The sequence below is a fragment of the Heliangelus exortis genome, chromosome 1 (genome assembly GCF_036169615.1).
Source record: "Heliangelus exortis chromosome 1, bHelExo1.hap1, whole genome shotgun sequence".
NCBI lineage: Eukaryota > Metazoa > Chordata > Aves > Apodiformes > Trochilidae > Heliangelus > Heliangelus exortis.
In genome coordinates, this window is record NC_092422.1 from 68,171,674 (window position 1) to 68,192,136 (window position 20,463).

The window sequence follows — 20,463 nt, forward strand, 5'->3', positions numbered from 1 at the left end:
AAATCAGGTGAATGAAAGAGAGTGGTGCAGCAGGATCAGTAGCAGATCAAGATTCTGGCTGTGTGATTGTCATTATTTTTCTTCTCAAGATCACACTCCTCTTCTCTTCACACACTTCTGAGCCCTGAGCACCTGCACTGGCTTCTCTTCTCAGGCTCTCCCTTTCCAGGAGGTGGCTTAGCTCTGGACACCAGAGTCAGACACAAGCTGAGGAGCTACAGCCAGAAAATTTGTGTCCCTGCAGTTGCCTGAGAAGCAGCATCCTGCTGTTCCTCTCCAGTGTTCTGGGAAACAAGCACATTTTGCTGCACAGCAGAGCTTGTCACCCACATTTTGACAAAGCTAGTCACAATAGCTTGACACTTTTAATTGAACTTTATGGAAATTTCAGTAGTTAAGATTTATTTTCTGTCTTTTAATCACACTGTACCTTAATAAAATACTGAATCATGAGTAAGAGAACCTTCTCGTTCATTCAGGGTCATGGACACAGTGAAGCTGCAGGGAATTAGGGGGGCACATAGCGGATGGTTGTGAATATACTGATGGAAAAATTTCCACTGAAAAACTCATGTCCTAATACCAACTCCACAATGGAGGAATGTCAGTTTTGGAGAGAATTGCTTGGTTTACACTGGGAAAACTGGCGTGATGCTTCAGTGATGCCTGCCTAGATGAATCTTACCTGCTCTGCTCTCTACCTACAGGACTTCACCAGAGTCTCACCATGTGGGACCAAATGCTTCAGCTTTTTACTGTCTAGACCCTTCTTCTACTTGCTTCTCTCAGAAATCAAGATAAACAGAGTAAATATGCCACAACTTTCCTTTTTTCTTGAAGTCTAAATGAGACTCACACTCACCTATTGGTGTAATGTCACTCTGAAGTACAGTTCAATGAACTGAGCTAGGATGCACCAGAATCAGGTTCCACTTCCTGACCTGCCACAGGCTTCCTGGATAGAACTAAAGAAGTCACTTAGCCTGAAGCCATAAGTAGGGGTAATCATAACTCCTTCTGTTAGAGGTAGGGGTCTCAAAATAAGTACAGTTGAGTCAATGAGTAGCCATATATGACAGGGAATGGAGCATATCCATACCACAGATACATATTATCATCTGAAAGAGGAACAGACTGACAGGAGAAAACTGAAAGAGGGTAGATTAGAAATTAGGAAGAAATTCTTTAGTGTGAGGGTGGTGAGATAGTGGAACAGGTTGCCCAGGGAGGTTTTGGATTCCTCATTGCTGGAAGTGTTCAAGGCCAGGTTGGATGAGGCTGTGAGCAACCTGGTCTAAGGGAAGCTGTCCCTGCCCATGGCAGGGGGTTTGTATCTAAATGATCTTTAAGGTCCCTTCCAACCCAAACCATCCTGTGGTTCTGTGCTTCTGACTTGAAAACTGCATACACATGCTGTAGTCATTAAGATCATCTTGAAAGCAGGTGAGGGGAAGTTAAAAATAAGAGGTGATGCTGAAGCTCTGTCTTCTTATGCCCTCAGCATTTGGAACGGATTGTGGAACCAGAACCAATGCATCTTGCCCGGTATGATCAGAACAGTCCTGGTCCATGGTGTCTTGTTTCAAGGAGTAAAGATCAGGTACTCACCTGTGACATCTTTCTTATGTCTGTGGCAGGTTTTGGGATGGTTCCCTTGGGAAAAAAACTAAATGCTTAAAAGATCATCCTGACCACAAAGCATTCCTCTAGAAAAATGTGCAGAGCAGATGAATATGGATGTGAGGGAGAGAACTTCAGCTTTGGGGACAGATACTCTTCTTACATTGCAGCAGTTCATGCTATGTAGAAGTTTTCTTTTTACATTGATGAAGCAAATTTAGAGTAGTGTGGAAAATTAAAACCTATCAAATAATGAGGCCAACTGATTTTAACATAAAGTTGATAGTTCTGTGCTAGTCACACAGCCAATGATTAACATATATTTTAACCCAAGGTTCACTTTGGGCACAAAAGAGTACAAGTTTTAAAAGGTCTGAAAATGGAATAAACCTCCACACTGTTCACATGTCTGGAATTAGACAGATGATATTCAAACAGAAAACTCACCTTCCAGCATCATACCACAATAGTAATGAAATTATTTTTATATCAAGAACAGATCTCGAAGATAGGCTAAGCTTTACTGAAATGTTCAGTTAGAGAAGCTTTATGTTTGCCTTCATAAAAGATAAAAATAGCAGGCTTTGATCACAGTTGAATTGATAAAATTCAGTCAATCATTTCTCTTAAATAAGGTGCAGAACGTAACAGGAACCATTTCATACTCTTTTGTTTCATGTATATATGGACAATCTCTGTTAATTTCTGTTAATTGTAATAATTTTCTACGTATCATAGTTTTCCTCTTTCACATTTTGACAACCACAGACATTTATTTGTCAAGAATATTATCACTGCTGAGTTACTACTCATAATAAACAATTGCTATAAGACCCAATGCCCTTGAAAATACACACCCAACATTCTGTCTTTGCTTGTACTGTAATTTACATCAGGTTATTTTCATCCTTCTCCTTGTGTAGGAATTCCCCAGTACTTGGTAAGAATGTATGAATTAGATACAAAATCAAGAGTAGAAACTATAATAAGAAAGCAGCAGAAAATCAGGCTGACCACATTTTGGCATTTATATTTTGTCTTTGGGTTCTACATGTCCGATTTTTCAGTTGAATCCTGTGCCATGAATAGCAGTGGACTTTTATAATCATGGCAGTGAGGTCAAGCACTTGCTGGAATGTTCAGATTTTTATGTTTTGCTTTTAAATTCCCTATATGCTCTGATTCCTTATTTCTATAAAGATTTCTCTGTCAGCCTGGTTATTTGTGTTGACCCCAGGTAATGTAGCATTCAGCTACCACTGAAGTTTCCGGCTTGATCTCAGTGACAGATTAAGTATATGAAAACATAGGTATACAGGCAGGTTGCTAAACATTAGTAGTTTTGAAAGCACGTAATAAGCTTTCTAGTTGGATACAAATTAATTCTTTTAAAAGGAGGGAGCGCTCGCAGCAGGGAAAAATACCTGCATAGAATAGTACTGATTCTTAAGGGTGCCTGCTGGGTTGGTTTTTTCCATTCATTTCTTCTTGTCTGAGAGCTCCACCTAATGGGAACAAAAGGAAGGAATCGACCTTTCATATTTCCCACTAAAATCCCTCTTTATTTCTACGCTGTTGTTTGCGTCTGTTCAGAAGAGAGGATGTTGGAAGACTACTTGCACCCTTTGATTTTTGGATTGAAGGACAATTAGGAAAGAGGAATTCTACATTATGTTAATGGTGTGGAGTTTGAAACTACTGCAATTTCTATACAGGCAATTTTAATACAGATTAGCTGAACATCTCCAAATTTTTGCACTGAGTTTGTTTAGCTGCAAGATCTATTACCTTTCCTGTGCATACCACTACTGCATATCACTGCAGCATTTTTTATGAGTGCCAAATTCATCTTGCAAGATCAGAGCCCAAAGCTGCCAAGAGAATAAGTTAGACTGTAGGACTACTCTTATTCACACCAATGGATGGGACAATGGAATTATTACCACTCTGAGGACATCGGTGACAAAGCATTCCCAAAGATGAAACTTACAGGTATTGCCACCTACAAAATTCAGAAATTATGAGTGTCCCTTTCCCCCTGCCCCTGCCAAAGTCATGTCTAATCATACAAATAATGAGCCTGCCTTTTATATTAAGTTGATTCCACGTTTTCTCTTATTTATTTTTGCCAAAATAAATATGAGGAGGGGTAGAAATTTCCCTTTTGCAATGAAAGCTTAGATCCTCACAGTAACCAAAATCTTTCATTATCCAGGACCTGAGGAATGTAATGTAGAACACCGTTAGACTTGCAAACTATAACAAACAAAGCAATTGTGTAGTAGTACTTTTCATATAATATTCACATTACTGATGAGGTTTTCTTTTGCCTCAGCACAGAGTTTTAAATCAAATGGAAGATGTAACTGGGCTAGGCAAGAAAAGCAAAGTAACCCAAATACCTGAAACTGCAATGAAGATGATTTTGGGGAGTATACCTTTTTTGGTACCTGTCAGACTAAGAACAATTTAATCTTCAAAGTTTAAATATAAGCCAAAGGAGGATGTTCGTCTGGAAAAAAGGCTGTGGGTGCTGACAGGTATCTAAGGAAATAGACAGAAAATGTGATTAGCACGTAGGCAGTTTCTCCTGGTGTAGAAAGAGTGCAGCTGAGTCAGATGCTCTGTATTCAAGGTTGTAATGGACAACTGGAGGTCAGGTAAAGGGAAATATACTTAGACGCTTCTCTTGTTTTAAATAGCATATAGCTGTTCCCAGACACATACCCAGTAATGGTTTTGTTTAGATTCTGTTACAAATATTGTATCAGAAGCCCTGGTGAACTGCCTCAATGCAACAAGAAAACAAGCACTCCACTAAAATTCCTGTGCAGATCAGTAGGACAGGTAAGGAGGCCATCCTAGGGAAAATTCCAACTTCCAAATGAAATTACTTGATTCTGGGGATGTATGAGAGGGACTGGGCTGCAGAAAATGGTAGGCTCACAAAGCTGCCCGAAACAGTATATTCCACTGCCACTGCTGAGCCAGAATCCTGGTTGAAGGGAGTGTTGGGGTGGTCCAGTAGGGTATTTCCTACATCCCATCTAAAGCTTGCATTTTGTACCTGTGAGTAAGTGGCTAAATAAGGCTTTGATCCAAAGACATTCTTTATGTGTTGCTGTCAATCTGCACTATTCTGGAAAACTTAAAAATTACACCTTTGGCCATGCTTGTACTTTAATGAGATTAAAAAAAAGTATGAGTCTCGCAGAACACTGCTTAAGATTGCTTCTTCTCTTGAGCTGTAATCAGCTGTTTGGCTCAGCCTTCCCAGACCAAAAAGATGTGAGGAAGCAAATGGCTACCAGTACTGTGAGCTGTTTGCTTGGCAAGGAGGCATAGATGATCCCTGGATCATCCACTTTCACATCCACATCCAAATTTTAAACAATAAACCTGTGCAGCAGAACCAAACAACCTAGAACTTGTTCTGCCTTCAGCTTACCTGCTAGGAGTTGTGGTGATTGATCCAACAAATACTGTTCTTGTTTCAGATCTGGTACTTCCTGTAAGTGTTCCTGAGTAAGCTAGTGGCCTGAGTGATACCACAGAATGATAGAATGGTTTGAGTTGGAAGGGACCTTGAAGATCATCAGATTCTAACCCCCCCTGTTGTGAGCAGGGACACCTCCCACTAGACCAGGTTTCTCTAAGCCTCATCCAACCTGGCCTTGAACACTTCCAGGTGGGGGGCATCCACAATGTCCCTGGGCAGCCTGTTGCAGTCTTACCACCCTCATAGTGAAGAACTTCTTCCTAACATCTAACCTAAATCTACCCCCTTCCATTTAAAAACCATTGACCCTTTGTCCTATGACTACACAGCCTTATAAAAAATCCCTCCCTGGCTTTCCTGGAGTCTCCCCTCAGGGATTGGAAGGCCACTATAAGGTGTCCCTAGAGTTTTATCTTCTCCAGGCTGAACAACCCCAACTCCCTCAGGCTGTCTTCATGGGAGAGGTGCTGCAGCCCTCTGATCATCTTCATGGTCCTCCTTTGGATATGCTTCAGCATCTCCAAGTCCTTGTGTTGGAGGCTCCAGAACTGGACACAGTAGTCCAGGTGGAATCTCACTAAAGTGGAGTAGAGGGGGAGAATCACCTCCCTTGACCTGCTGGCCACACTTCTTCTTACGCAGCCCAGGATATGGTTGGCTTTCTGGTCTGCAAGAGCACACTGTATGCTGATATTGAGCTTCTTATCAGCCAGCACCTCCAAGTCCTTTTCCTCAGAATTGCTCTCAATCCATTCTCTGCCCAACCTATAATTTGGGATTGCTCCAACCCAGGTGCAGGATCTTGTACTTGGCCTTACCGAACTTGATGAGGTTGCTGTGGGCCCACCTCCCAAGCCTGTCAAGGTTCCTCTGGATGGCCTCCCTTCCCTCCAGTGTGTCAGCCACACCACACAGCTTGCTGTTGTCAGCAAATTTGCTGAGGGTGCACTCAATTCCACTGACCATATCTCTGTCAGATATGTTAAACAGCACCAGTTCCAGTACTAACCCTTGAGAAACACCATTTATCACTGGTCTCCATCAGGATACCGAGCTGTTGACCCTTCCTCTTTGAGAGTGACCATCCAGACAGCTCCTTATCCATGGAGTGGATCCACTGAATCCCTATCTTTCCAATTTAGAGGCCAGGATGCCATGCAGCACAGTGTCAAATGCTTTGCACAAATCCAGGTAGATGTTCCAGTTGTTCCCACCTTATCCACTGAAGCTGTGACTCCATCATACAAGGCCACCAAATCAGTCAGGCATGATCTGTCCTTGGTGAAACCCTGCTGGTTGCCACCAACCACCTCTACCTTTTCCATCTGCCTTAGCAGAGCCTTCAGGAGGTTCTGCTCCATGATCTTGCTGGGCACACAGGTGAGACGGACTGGCCTGCAGTTCCTCAGCTCTTCCTTTTTATTTCCTTTTTGAAGATACAAATATTAAACTGATCCAAATTTTTCGAGTTTGAATGAGATCTGTGTTTAAAAAAAATAAACATTTCTGAATTAAGATAAATCTAAAATCCTGTAACTTAAGTATGACATATTGCATCTGAAAGAGATGGTTATTGGCCAAAACAGATTGATAGTGTTTCCTACAGAAACTGATGGTGAAACTCTGAAGTAATTACATGAAGGCTATGTAACATCCTGTGTTCTGGTTGTGTTACATCCTGATTTGTCAAGGGGACCCTAAGGGAGATACTAGAAATGCTAGTATTTCATTCAGCTGTATTTACTAGATTAAATGAAAACTGAAACACACTATGAAAAATACAACTCTTTGTAAAATAAAACTAGTTGGATTAAATCACCTTGTATTATGCTATTCTCATTTTTAGGTTACTTTGTTCCTTATATAGAGCAACAATGACTGGGCTTCACCTCATTAACTTTAGATGTCTGTAGTATTGTGGCCATGTCTGAAGCACATCTTAACTCCTTTTGCAATTAATGGAGAGAAATAAGTATTTTCTGATATGCCTTTCATTTCATAGAGCAACTTCAGCATGAGATGAGTCCCTTGGTAGAAGTATCTGTTTCCAGAAATGATAAATGAAGTCTAGAGAGTAGTTTAGGTGAATATGTCCAGCCTTGGTCTGATAAATCCAGCTCCTGATGCTTCCACTAGAATGCCATATACATTTGGAAAAACAGCATGACCATTTCAAGTGGCTGACTTCCAGTTGGCTATAACTGAGAGGACAAGGGATTAAGAAGTCTCTGCTTGGAAGGGAAAAAGCCACGAGAAACATGGTGAGAAAAGATGATGAGTAAAATTTGCAGAGATTTACTTCAGAGTTGTTCCACCTCCCAAACTCCTGATCCTGCTGTCAGAGGCAGCTGATCCATGAGGGTTCATGGTCAAGCTGATCCCTTTCCCCTGGCCCACAGGTTCCCCAAGACCCCACAGTGCTCTCATCCTGACTTCCCTGTGGTATTTCTCCTCAAGCAGAAGATGGAGAGACATTTTTGTGAGAAAAGCAGTATTGTTGGCTGTGGTAAGATCCTGATTCAGTGCTCAGCTGTGTCCCACAGGGCATACATTAGAGGTGGAAGATGATGTAGAACTTGTTTCATGTGATTCCTGTCATCGCCTTTACTTCAACATAGCCAATTTGTGCTGTTTTATGCCTTGCTTTTCATTCATTTTCCTCCTTGCCACCTCTTCCCTGCCCCAAATCCTCCTTCCCTTTATGTTTGTTTTTCTCACTGTACTGTATTGCTGCCTGGTCTATGCATCATTTATGTAGCAGCAGACTCTTCTGGGGTTGTGCTGCAAGAAAGACACAGCAACTGAAAAATAGGAATCAGCAGCAATTCAAAGCTACAGGGTTTTTTATGGATTTCAAAGGAAAGCTGGTTTAAGGTACACTCATCTTTTTACCTGATTTTGTTGCACCAAGGACCTAAAATCCTGAAAAAGTGCTGCAATCATTACTTAAGAAAGAGGAAATTAATACAAGTGTGAAGTAAATTTGACTTTTAAAGATCAAGCTCATTCTTTCATCATCACATTTACTCCCAGTTCATCACAACAGTTCATCCAGTGTTGATTTACATGAAAGTTAGTTGAGCTGTACTGAGGCTCCCAGAGTTTCATCTATGCTGGTGAGTGAAATATGCAGAGGATTATATCCTGGCAGAAGCCATCTGGCACTGAATGTCTGTGCCCACTGAGCCTACAGACACAGACATGTACCCATCCTATTTGGACTGATCTGTGGCCAGTGCTGACCCCTGAGCCATGCTTGCAAATCCTTTGGGTATCTACTCAGGTTAAAACCATGGTCTGAAACATTTTACAAATTCAACAAACATATGTGATGCCTTGAAACATCCCTGAGGTGTGTTCAGTGTGAGCAGTCCAGATACAGTCTCGATGTCCAGCCCTGTGGGACGGTCTGAGTGTCCTGCTGAAGGCCCAGGCAGGAAAGGGGTGGTTGGTAGAAAATAATCATGGGGAAAAGAAAATTGGTGTAGAAACTGTGCTGAGCCCTGAAAGCAATTGTTATTGGTCCATTCTTAATATTGGAATTCAGCTCATACAATATAATGAATTGAAAATTTAGAAAGTTTGAACCTTTATAAACAAGTGACACTTCAAAGTGAAGGATAAATTGTGAACATTTCTTTTGTGTTGATCAATTTTATAAAATTACCCAATCTTGTAATGAAATTTATAAGCCTTTGTGAATGTCTTCAATGAACTACAAGCAACTGGTAGCTTGTTCTGACAATTATTTATGGAAAAAGTGATATTTGGAATTACGTATATGCTCAGATGAATATTATGTATTTTTACCTAAATAGAATTGGAAGAACTTTGTGATTAAATTGAATAAAAGTAACATTACTGAAACACACTTCTGTTCATTAATTTCTTATTTCTTTTATGCCAATAGCTTTGTAGGCTGATCTTCTTAATTATCTGGGGAGTATCAGCTATGCCAAAGACAAAAATTGCCTGCCATGGGAAGTTAAATTATTTCCTCGGCTTAAGTCCAAAGATAATTTTTTCAGTTTGAAATATGAATAAGAGATGGTGAGATTTATGAAACAGCCCTCTTTAATTGCACATTGTGAACCTGTATAGGGGGGAGCTCTGAGGGCTACTGTAGGTGGTAAGAGAGAGAAGTTAGTCTTACATACTGAAGGGGTCCATGAGGACTGAAGAGGTGGTTTTGGAGCTGTATGTTGTCTCTAACTGCCAAATCACATTTAGATTTGAGTGAGCCTATAAGCTTTGCTGTGAACAAATCCCAGTCAAAAATTACATAATTTTGGATAAAACTGAGGATTCTCCTGCTACCTGCCAAATTAAATGTTAAAAAGAATATATATCACTGGTCTGGTCAAATGAAACATCTTTCATATAGAACAAAAGGTATGATTAGTTTCCAGAACATACTTTGGGAAAAAAAAAGTATCTTTATTAGAACTACAGGTAAAGTTAAAAATCATCAATTCAAGGTGCTATATTGAATGCACATTGAAATTAACTGGAACACTAAAATCACTGACTGAATCAGATGATTTATTTTTGTGGAAACTGCTTAAATCCATAAGGCCTAACATTATTCCTATGCTGCAGCTCAGGTTACTTTGAAGTTTCTTAAATTTCAGGCCTACTCCCATGTAAATCTTTACCAGAAGCAAATTTGTTCTTTGATGCAAGCTTCCATGATTCCCAAATTTGATGGTTCTCTTCCTGCTAGTGTATCATATTGTAAAACACCACCAAAGATCTAATTTTACTACCACTACCATCATAACCATGTATTTCATTGACTTTAGTTATGGGAAGATGAGGTACGGCTACAGAAAGCAAAATTCTCTTATGAAAGCAATATATACACTGACTTAAATGGAAAATTTTCCTGCTTATGCAACGTAGGATTAAGCCAAGTAAAATGATTGCAGGAAAGTATTTTTCACCTGAATGAAAAAAGAAATGTCGAAATACCTTTCCTTAGCTTTTGTTTTAAAGTAAATAATTTCCTACCCTAAAATCATATTTACTATGGGAGTATAATTCACTAAGCCAGAAATTATGAAATGCAAATATTGAAGCCTAAGAGTCTGATTTATTTTCAGTGTGTGACAGCAATCACCTGAACTCTTCCAACCTTCTTGACACAACAGGAGTGCTCTTACCTAGACTTGGTCTTCAAAATAAAAGAAACAAGTCTGTCTTGTTTTGCAGGAATGTAATTTTAGTGGCTAGATGATTATTCAATGTTGTTCATACTGTCATTTTTGTCATAAGGGATCAGATCATGCACTCATACGCTGTAGCTGTTTGGCAGTAATATGTTGCTGTTATGATCATTAGATGCTGCATTGTGCAGTAGTTGTTTGTGTTCTTAGAAGAGGTTTCTGAATAGACATGTTGCAAATACTTGTTGTTCTTGCCTGAACGTTAAAGAGAACAGAATTTTGGTGAAAAAAAAAAGACTGAGAATGGATAGCCCCTGGGTGGTATGTATTCATCCACTATAAAAGCATGGTGAGAATTTCTTAGGAAAACTCATGGTATTTTACCATGGGATGGTGTTAATGGATCTAGAGAAAAGCCAACAGCAAACACTGCTGGAAGACACAGACAGGGGAGCCCAGTCAGCTTTGGCTGAGCCTGCTATCTTGTCTCCCCCTCAGCAGGGCAATCACTCAGTTGTCTCCCAAGTCACATTCCCTAAACCCATTAGAAGCAGCTTTGGGCAGTGGTTTCTTCCCTGCTCCACAGCTTTACCACCTGCTGGACGTGGATCTTCTGACCTACTGAGATGCTACACAGCATCTCAGGTCACAGCATGAAGGTGTGCTCCAGAGTGCTCCAGACCCAGCTCCCTGCTTTGGCCCACCCCAGGTGGCACATTCCTCAGCAGCAGCTGCTGAATTTTGTCAGTGGCGATTCAGCTCTGCAAAAGACTTTTTTTCTTAACCAAACTGTTTTTGCATGAGATAGAAACAGAAGATTGCTGTGGCTTTGATGCAGATGTCAGCTGTCAACATGGAGGAGGGCTCATGTTTCTGGGGCTGGGTTTCAGGCTCACAGGTTTCCAGCTTGCATCCAGCTGAGCATTCAAGTTTTAACGCAAAGCACTTAGATTCAATTAGGCTAAACTATAGGAAATCATTAAGAGCTCAAAGATTGCTAAATTAGATATAGCTGAAGGGTGAAACGCACATGTTCACATAGCAGGCACAGCAGCTGCCAGGGGAAGTCTGGCAGGGTTGTTCCAGCTCCCAGCTAGGAACTCCCTTCTCACAGGAGGAAAAAAAGTTGAGCCAACTTGAAGCATATAGAAGATCAAAAATAGGGTTCAAGTGAAATTACAATTACAAAGTGTGAATTGAAGCACAGGGACAAGTGACTGCTACAGCTAGAAAGGGACAGGATGCCTGTGTACCAGTCTCTCACTCAGGATAGGATTTGCCCCAGCTCAGGTTCTTCCCATCACTTGACATCCACTCACAGCAGGTGAGTGAGGTGCTTAGCTAATAAAATTTTCCATATTGGCAATTGGACTTCAAACACTTCAGGGAGAGGAGAGCTTACCAACATACATTGTTCTCCCAGGGCAGATTATTTGCATTAAAACAATGCTTTATTGCAAGTTGTGCCAGATGAATCAGAAATGTCCTGCATGTACTACAGAGTACATTACACGTTGAACAACAAATTAAAAGGTACTGCAAAATTCACTGTTACCTTTCTGAAGCTCTTTATGCTTTTATTTCTCTTATAATTTAGATACTGTAAAAGATACTAATATGCTATTATGGATGGTTTATTAATATTTGTACAGTTCTTTAAAAAGGTAGGAAATGGCTGCATTATCACTGCAATTTTGGGCCATTTTTATTATTCTTCTATACATGTCACTTTAACACAGAGTAGAGTAGACAATGCTCCTTGCTAAATAACAACACTTCCACACTAAAATCAGGAAATGGGAGTAAGGAAAGCTGCCTACCCAGGAAAAAATAAACCACAGTACACCTTCACCCACTATTACTTACTTTGAAATAAAATCCAAGTCTTTTACTACTTTTGGACTTCAGTAATATGTGTACTTATGTAAGTAATATGTACACATAGATATGGACAAAACTGAAGTGTTAGGTGCTACTGCCTGAGCTCTATAAAAATCTATGCATATTAACACTGACTTGGAAGGAGGTGAAAATGGAAGGTATTTCACCCACTGGCATCATTAAATTTTCAAGTTTTCCAGTTCAGTAGTGTAAAGGGTTAGAACAGGAGCACACTAAATATTTGTTCACCATTTGCACAGTTTGTACCAACTAATTTTCTTCCAGGTATTATAAGTCTATGTCATTTTTTTTGGCATGGTACCCATAAGTATAACTAATTTCCACCTACCCATCCCCTCCCCTTTTATAAAACCATGCTTACAAAAATAAGGAACTGTTTGGAATACGTGAGAGAGACAACTGAATGACAGAATGACATTGATGCATTGGCCAGCACAGTTTATATTTCCACTGGCACTTGTAAATATCAAATATTTATAAATTTTTGAATCAATATTGCAAAGAAAAAACACTGTGCAGCTAGAGGAAAAATGAGAACAGCTTTTTCTATCATAGGCCGATTTAATATAGCAACAGTTACTGCAGCTCTTTGTAGGAAAAGAACAGAATATAATGAGGTAAAGATGGTAAGAGAGACATGAGCAGAATGAAGTTTTCTAGGTATGTATCTTTAACAGCACCTAGGAGCCCCACCCATAGACCAAAATGTGACTAGATTAGGACCTGTATAGAATTTGAAGACTGTTCCTTATCCAAAGTAAAAAAAAATAATAATAAAAAAAAAATCATAGAATCATAGAATTGGCTGGGTTGGAAGGGACCTCAGAGATCATCAAGTCCAACCCTTGATCCACTCCCGCTGCAGTTACCAGACCATGGCACTGAGTGCCACATCCAGTCTCTTTTTAAATATCTCCAGGGACGGAGAATCCACCACTTCCCGGGGCAGCCCATTCCAATGCTTGATCACCCTCTCAGTAAAGAAATTCTTTCTAATGTCCAACCTAAACCTCCCCTGGCACAACTTGAGACCGTGCCCTCTTGTCTTGCTGAGAGTTGCCTGGGAAAAGAGACCAACCTCCCCCTGGCTACAGCCTCCTTTCAGGGAGTTGTAGAGAGTGATGAGGTCTCCCCTGAGCCTCCTCTTCTCCAGGCTGAACAGCCCCAGCTCCCTCAGCCTCTCCTCATAGGATGAGGAAATGTATATGGTAGGGGGGATACTGCAATGGTATTAGACTCAAAATAGAACTTTTTATGGAATAACTTGTAGAACAAACAGGTTTTCAATTAAGTTAGGCCAAAAGGAGATGATGAATGGGCAAGAGAGGGATGGTGGAAGGAACAAATGCTGCTTTTTGCAGGATAAAAGGGACCTTGCCTGAGTGTGGCTTCATGTCTGATAACTGAGGAGAGTTGGCCCTAAGGTTACAGGCCATTCTGAGTGCTTCTTCAAACTTAAAAAACTTTTAGGAGTCTGCCTAAAACGATGGAAAAAAGGTAATTTTTTTCTTTAGCAAATTTCTTTTGGTAAATTATGTAATAGTAGAAATTCAGGCATCATTAGAGTATCTCAGCATAATTAGCTGCCTTGAGATCTTCAGAATTTATTTGGTTGCCTATCATAATTTCCAGAAAGATAGGAGAAAACCCAGGCTTCATTAAGCTAAGCAAAGGAAATGTTAGGTAGAAGTGTAATTATGATCTTCATCCTATTACACTAAATATACACTGATTGTAAAGTTAGAACATAAATATTTGATCTGTAAAGGTAGAACAGGGGATCAAAACAGGGCAACAAAATAAAACAGAAATATAGAAAAATACAATTGCTAATGTCCTCACATGTTTGTAAGAATTAAAGATTTCCTTTTTGTCCTACCAAAAAATCAAAATGTCTGAATCAATTTACTCACCACAATTATGAGTTAGGATATTAAATCTTTTTATCATTCTCAAGCCCTTAAAAAAAAAAAAAAAAAAAAAAAAAAAAAAGAATGCAAGCTGGAATAAGTTGATTTATGAATGCCAGTCACCTTGATGGCATGGGTAGATTTGGCTGTAAACATTAAGTAGTTTGTGGAGGTGAGCAAAGATTTTCTGAACCTAGTTCCTTTGTATTCCGTAGTAAATCTGTTTTCCTATAGTTTTTCCTATAGTTTTAATGCCACGCTGTGTACTCCAAGTACTCAGCATCGGTAGCAAGATCTTGGAGCATCGTAGAGGTGAAGTATTTTCCAGTTTGATCTTAACGCGGTGAAGCTTTCATCCTTTGACGAGGTTTTGATGAGTGGCCCCTAGATGGCACTCTGGAAGGACGTAACTAAAACCACCGCAGTAAATCTTTCTCCAACTCGACTTCATACATTTTGCTAACCAATTACTTCAAACTTCTTGTACAATGAGGACAAAATGACAATTTCCTCCTTCAGCAGCAGTAAGAAATAAAAGCAAGGGGAAAAAAACAACCCAATGTTTTCAATTCTCTGCGCACCAAATTGGGCTGGAAATTTTTGCTTTCATTGTCAGTCAGGAATAATCTTTGCTCATCATCACATGATTACTGATCACTCCTTTCTTTTTTTAAGCTTTGTTTACTTACGCATGATCCCTTCTGAATGGTATCTTGCTGCTGGCATAACTGCAACATTTATTGCTGAGCTGCTTTTCCTGCTACAGTCCCACAAGCTTGAGGGAAAGCAACTCTCTAACAGAACTTTCCTGCCACTGTCGTATGCTTTCTTTTCTTTGGAGAGATGATATTAATAGAGAGGGATGCTTGACTTGTTCCTGACACTTCATCAGCCCCAGGAGGTTTTGGTTTATTTCTCAGTGGTGATAGTGTTAGATTCATACAAATCCCTTCCTGATCATCTTCTGATTGCCTAGCTCTCAAGCAGCATGCCAGGAAAAAAAACCAAAAAACAAAAAAACCAAAACAAAAAAACAACAAAAAAAAAAAACCCCAAAATCCAGTTTAGAGGATTAAATTAAAAGAGGATGCTTATTTTTCTGTACAGTCTCAGTTTTGAGCATAGCCTCCAGGACTACATCTGGGACTGAAAGTGCATCCTTGCCTGAGCCTCCTGATTCCAAAGGACGTACCCTGCTGGCTACTGGGGGACAGGTCAGCTGCAGGGGCAGTGCACCCACGACTGTCCCCAAGCCCCTTGCTCAGGTATTTGTAGCCTGCAAGATCCCTTCAGAGCTCAAAAAGTGCAGTTTGCTTATGATTAAAGGTATGGAGCCAGATGCAGGATGTAAACAGGAAGATCTCCATAAATCTGATCTTCCTAAGTTTCTTTTCATTAGCAAGTTCTGTAAACACAAAACTGAATGGTTATCTCCGAAGGCTGCTCTATCTTTTATTCAATTTAGGACATGGCAATTGAAAAAAACAAAGAAGGAAACACAGCCCACCTTTTAGGAAAAATCTAAGCAAATCCTTATTTGCAAATAACTTCACCCAGTGGTATTCTGGGAGCCGGAAAGAAACACAACACAACAGAAAACCACTGTGGTGATTGTTTGATACTATCTTTCAAAAAAAGGTGTTAGAAGGAGAATCCCATTATGAAAGGGTGAAATCTGAATGTAAGATTGAATTTTTGGAGTTTAATTTGCCATCAGTACAGTGTGGAGTTTCACCAAAACCAGCAAAAAAATAATAATGCTGTCTCAAAGCCTGGGCAGGATCTCCAGGACCTCAGGGAGCTGACACACAGTTGTGCCGATGTGACTGTGCTGATGATGGAAAGGTGCCTCCTGTTGGCCCTCTAATCAACAGTCCATGTTGCCCAGAGGACTGAAGGCCATTGTGGGTTTTCTGGGATGGATTTTTCATCATTGTTTACACCCAGCAAAGGACAAGTTTTTTTACTTTCTCAATGAATTACTAAATATCTTTTAAACAATTTTCCACTAGCAGCTCCTGACACTGGTAACCCCAAGGAATCATCAAGGGTTTTTGTCAAAACAGAGAAGGAAAAAACAAAAGACCATAGGGTTAAAGGTACACACAGTTACACAAGTAAGACCCTTGAAATCAAACAAATGGGAAGAATAACCCACACAAACAATAATTCTATAATTCCTCCCAGACATAAAGGCTGGCCCTCAGCTGTTCAAGTCAGTAAACAGGATCTCGAGATGAAGCCACTGAAAGCACAGAGTAGTGGTGTGATTCATTTAGAAGTATAGAAAAATGCTTAAACAATGCATGTTCCTGCTTGTGTTTTGCACTTGATCAGCATATTTTTTCTCTTTACCACTTGCAGAAAGCCTGGCTGCTGTATCTTGAGAGGCAAATAATTTACATTGTGTCTAGGAGAGTTGAGATCTCAGATAAATAGCTATTATCAGTATGATAGAGCCTGAGAAAGCATTGCACATAAGAGTTGGGGAGCTTCATGATAGCAGTCTGAGTGTTAGTGTGGAGATTTGTTCTATCTGTTCTATAAATGCACGGTAGAAAGGGTGTAATTTGTTCTTCACCTAATACCCGTTTTATGCTCTAGTGGAGCCAACTGAGTCACTGAAGTATCAATGCACTGTTACAGTGCTGGTTTTAGAAAGTATTGCCACAGGCTCTGAAATTGTATATGCCTTTAATTATTTTATAATCAAATTATGTCATTGAATATAATTCAATTTCAAACTGAAATCCAAGAGCTACTATGCTTTGGTTTGCTAATGTAAGGTGCTCTCAAAAAATCAGGCTCCAGAGTTTTCCAAAACGGAAAAAAAATTCACTGAGTTCCTCTGTATCTCAGCTGATTCTTGGTCAAATGAGAAGAGCACCACCTCCCTCTCCCACAGGAACAATATGAAAGTAAATTGATTCAGTCTCCTAAATCACTGGTATCAAGGAATGCAGAAGACATGGAGAACATGTACACTGTGTGAGCTGGGATGGGATAATGATCAGTAAACATGGCAAGAGGCCTCCCACAGAACAGCATGAAGACCAAAGGAAAAAAAAAAAAAAAGAGAAGGAAATAGCTGCTAGGGAAGTAAATCCATCCACCCTAGTGATACACAAGACACGTGGGTTAAGCCCCAGTCTTTTAAAAAGATTTATATCGTGCTGCAGATTCACAAAGAACACAAGACAGTTTTAAACAGCTACAAAAATGTGCATCTCTGATATATGTACATTTTTGAGACAGTAGTTTTGAAACCTTACCAAAGTACCATTAACTGAAAGCCATTGTCTTATTCACACAGGCAAGACAAAAAACCCCAACAACAACCCTGCATCGTCTTCTTAAACTATAAAGATTAGCCAGATTAAAGCAAACTTCAACTTTTCAGGTGGGTTTGCAAGTCAAGGCAAGGCAAGGCAAGTCAAATAATAATAATAATAATAATAAAAGATGTTAGAAAGATGCTCACAGCTTTGTGCTGAAAAAGCTGTGCACTGCTGTTTGCAGTCAGTATTAATGCAGCAGTATTTGCACTGCTGTCAGTATGAATGTAAGTGTATGAGAACTTGGGATACTTCCAAAGGAAAATGAGACAAAACACACTGAAAATTTATTTAGCCAGTTCCCAGCCCTTATCTACATGTTTCTCCTTGGTGAGTGACTAAGAGTCCCTTTTCTGCCTTGAACAATTGAAACTACACTTTACAAAGAAGAAAACAGTAACTGTGAGTGCCACTACAATAGGAGACATCTATTACATGTAGCTCTGTCCTGTCACCTGTGACATGAGAGATCCTGACCCAGCCACCTCCATCTCATTTTCATTGATGAGGATCTCAGTACTAACAGTGCAAAACCCACACCATTTCTTTTATTGCTTTTGCTGATTAATGGCATGCAAAGAGTATCCTTATTAAATATTCTTACAAAAAGCTATATTGAACTGCAGGGAGGGAAATATTTCCCCAGAAGACAGCATAATGCTCAGTGCTGTTTGTGCTCTCCCAATGAGCTACAGAGAAAATAAGGTGGTGCCACAGATGCCAATTTTCAAAGTAAAAACATAAATAAGGTTTGTCTATAGGGAGATGCAGTTGAATTCCTGATTCTGCACCTCATACTCTTTTATTCTTTAGCTAGAAAGTCTTTCAGTGTCTTTCTAAGGAGATGAGTTGAGTGCAAGGTAACAGCTTTCCCTCCTGGAGTTACTTAATTGACCTATAGAGAGCTCAACTTCAAATGTACTCTTCACAACACTCATATCCTAGGAGTGTGTCCTGGCTAGTGAAACATGCTCATGTGAGGTTTTCTCAGCCTCATTTGCTGAAGTTTATTTAAAATTTTAATGGATAAAATGGATAATCAGAGATAGAGTGATGCAGGAGGCCTGTGGACTCTCCTTTCTGAAGACAAGGAGCTTTAATTGTTCCATATGAAGTAAAAAGCACCAGTAACTTCAAAAGATGGTGATGAGAGTGTTACTATTAAAGGTGTGATGCAAGTTGGAAATGTTGATTTAGCTTCCTCTGACTGCTCTTCTTCAGACTGCCTCATAAGGCAAGTCAGATAAGGGAGTAGTAACCAGTGCTTTTTCTTCTCAAATTTCCAGCATATTAAAAAGTCAGTATAACAAATGCTCCATTTCTGGTAGAAAGCATTTTTAATTTCCCTTTTGTTGGCTCACACTTCTTTGCTTTCCTGGTACATGCTGAAAGGCAAGGATTACTCTCATCCTTCAGTTGTTGAACCTCTCCCTGGTTTCATCAATTATCTGCAGCATTTCTATGCCTCAGTTTCTCCATGTAAAACACTGTCTTGAGCTATCAGTGTATCTTTGTGTATTCTTAAATAAAGACAAATAATTGAAGGAGAAAGGAAACATTGCTGATAGGCTTAGCAAACAGTTAGCTCTGATGACACACAGAGTAGTAAGTTATATTTTTTGCAGTGGCCCAGATACATTTTTTTCCACTGGAACTGGAATAATTTTTTTAAATTCACCATTGATTCAGTTGGAAGAAGGTGGTATTTGTAACACTGTGAAAGATAATTTTGGAAGAAAGAACTGTGAGTCTTTGGCACAAAGGCAGTTACAGTTTAGAAAGCAGAGGCTGAATTATGGAGGAAGTGGGTCTTCTGCTGTTCTGTTTTTTTTCATTTAATCTCTAACACACAGAGATGGTTCAGGGCAATTACCACTCACAAATGATCCTCAAAAGATGAACAGGAATGTGTACACTTTTTCAAATGTTGATGTCAGCTTCTCCTGCCAAGTTTCTACTTCGCAGTTTCATCATAAAATTTCACATTGGGTTAAATGTTGGCATGATTCAGAAGATGATCCAGGAATTAATAGAAAGGAAGATACTACAACAGGATAATGGGAAACTTATTCAGCTACTCTTTCAAAAAATGGGGTGGGGCAAAAAAAGAAGGGAAAAGCTACTAGTAAAAGATATTTGGTGCTCTTCATTTCTTCATAGACTTATTCCCTGGAACTGCACTTTCCTAAACTTGCTTCAGTGGTTTCCTTACAGTCTAGATATCAAAAAACTTTTGAGGTTGCTGAATACCAACTGCTACCTGGAACCAAGCTATGCTTATAAAGCAGATTAAATTATAATTCCAGAACCAAAGGCTGAATACAAAAGAATATGTAAGTCTGTAAGTTGGCCCCATCAATAAGAGATGTTAGTAACTATATCTCTTCTTTCCCCAACCAACAGAGCTTAGTGCATCTACATCTCTGCTACAGTGATATATTATAAAGAAAGCTCTTATAAAAATACTCAAGAGTGCTTCCCTTGGCAATATACATTCATTACAGTGCTTGCACAGAACTCAGACTATATGTCCTTTTGCTCTTTACTTGTTCTCCAGGGAGTTAGGATTAGTGTTAACATGACATCTCGGCTGGCTCTGCTGCTAGTGCCTTATTACCAGTTCTACGCTGCAGTTGAGATGAGACTGTGTGTCTTGTTAAGTGCTGGCCTTGTGATGCATGCTAGGAAAGCCATAACTTTTGTATTTATGAAAGAACAATATCATTATCTTGTCCTGGAGCTCTCTTGTAACAAGATTCTGTTGAATAAAATTGTAACAGTTATTTCCTCCCTCCATCACTCTTCCAAAGCCGTACCTAACAGGCCATAGATATGATTTGTATAAAGACTTGTTAACAGTTTTTCTCTTGCTATGATTTCCTCTGCAGGGCTGTGGAGTGTAATAACTTTCTGTAAAAGAAAAGCAAATTAATCATTATTATTTTTCAATGTGTTCTCACTCCTCATACAAGCCATCATTAATTATTTATCATGCAGGCTCTACAATCGCCCATGGTGACTAAATGTAAAGA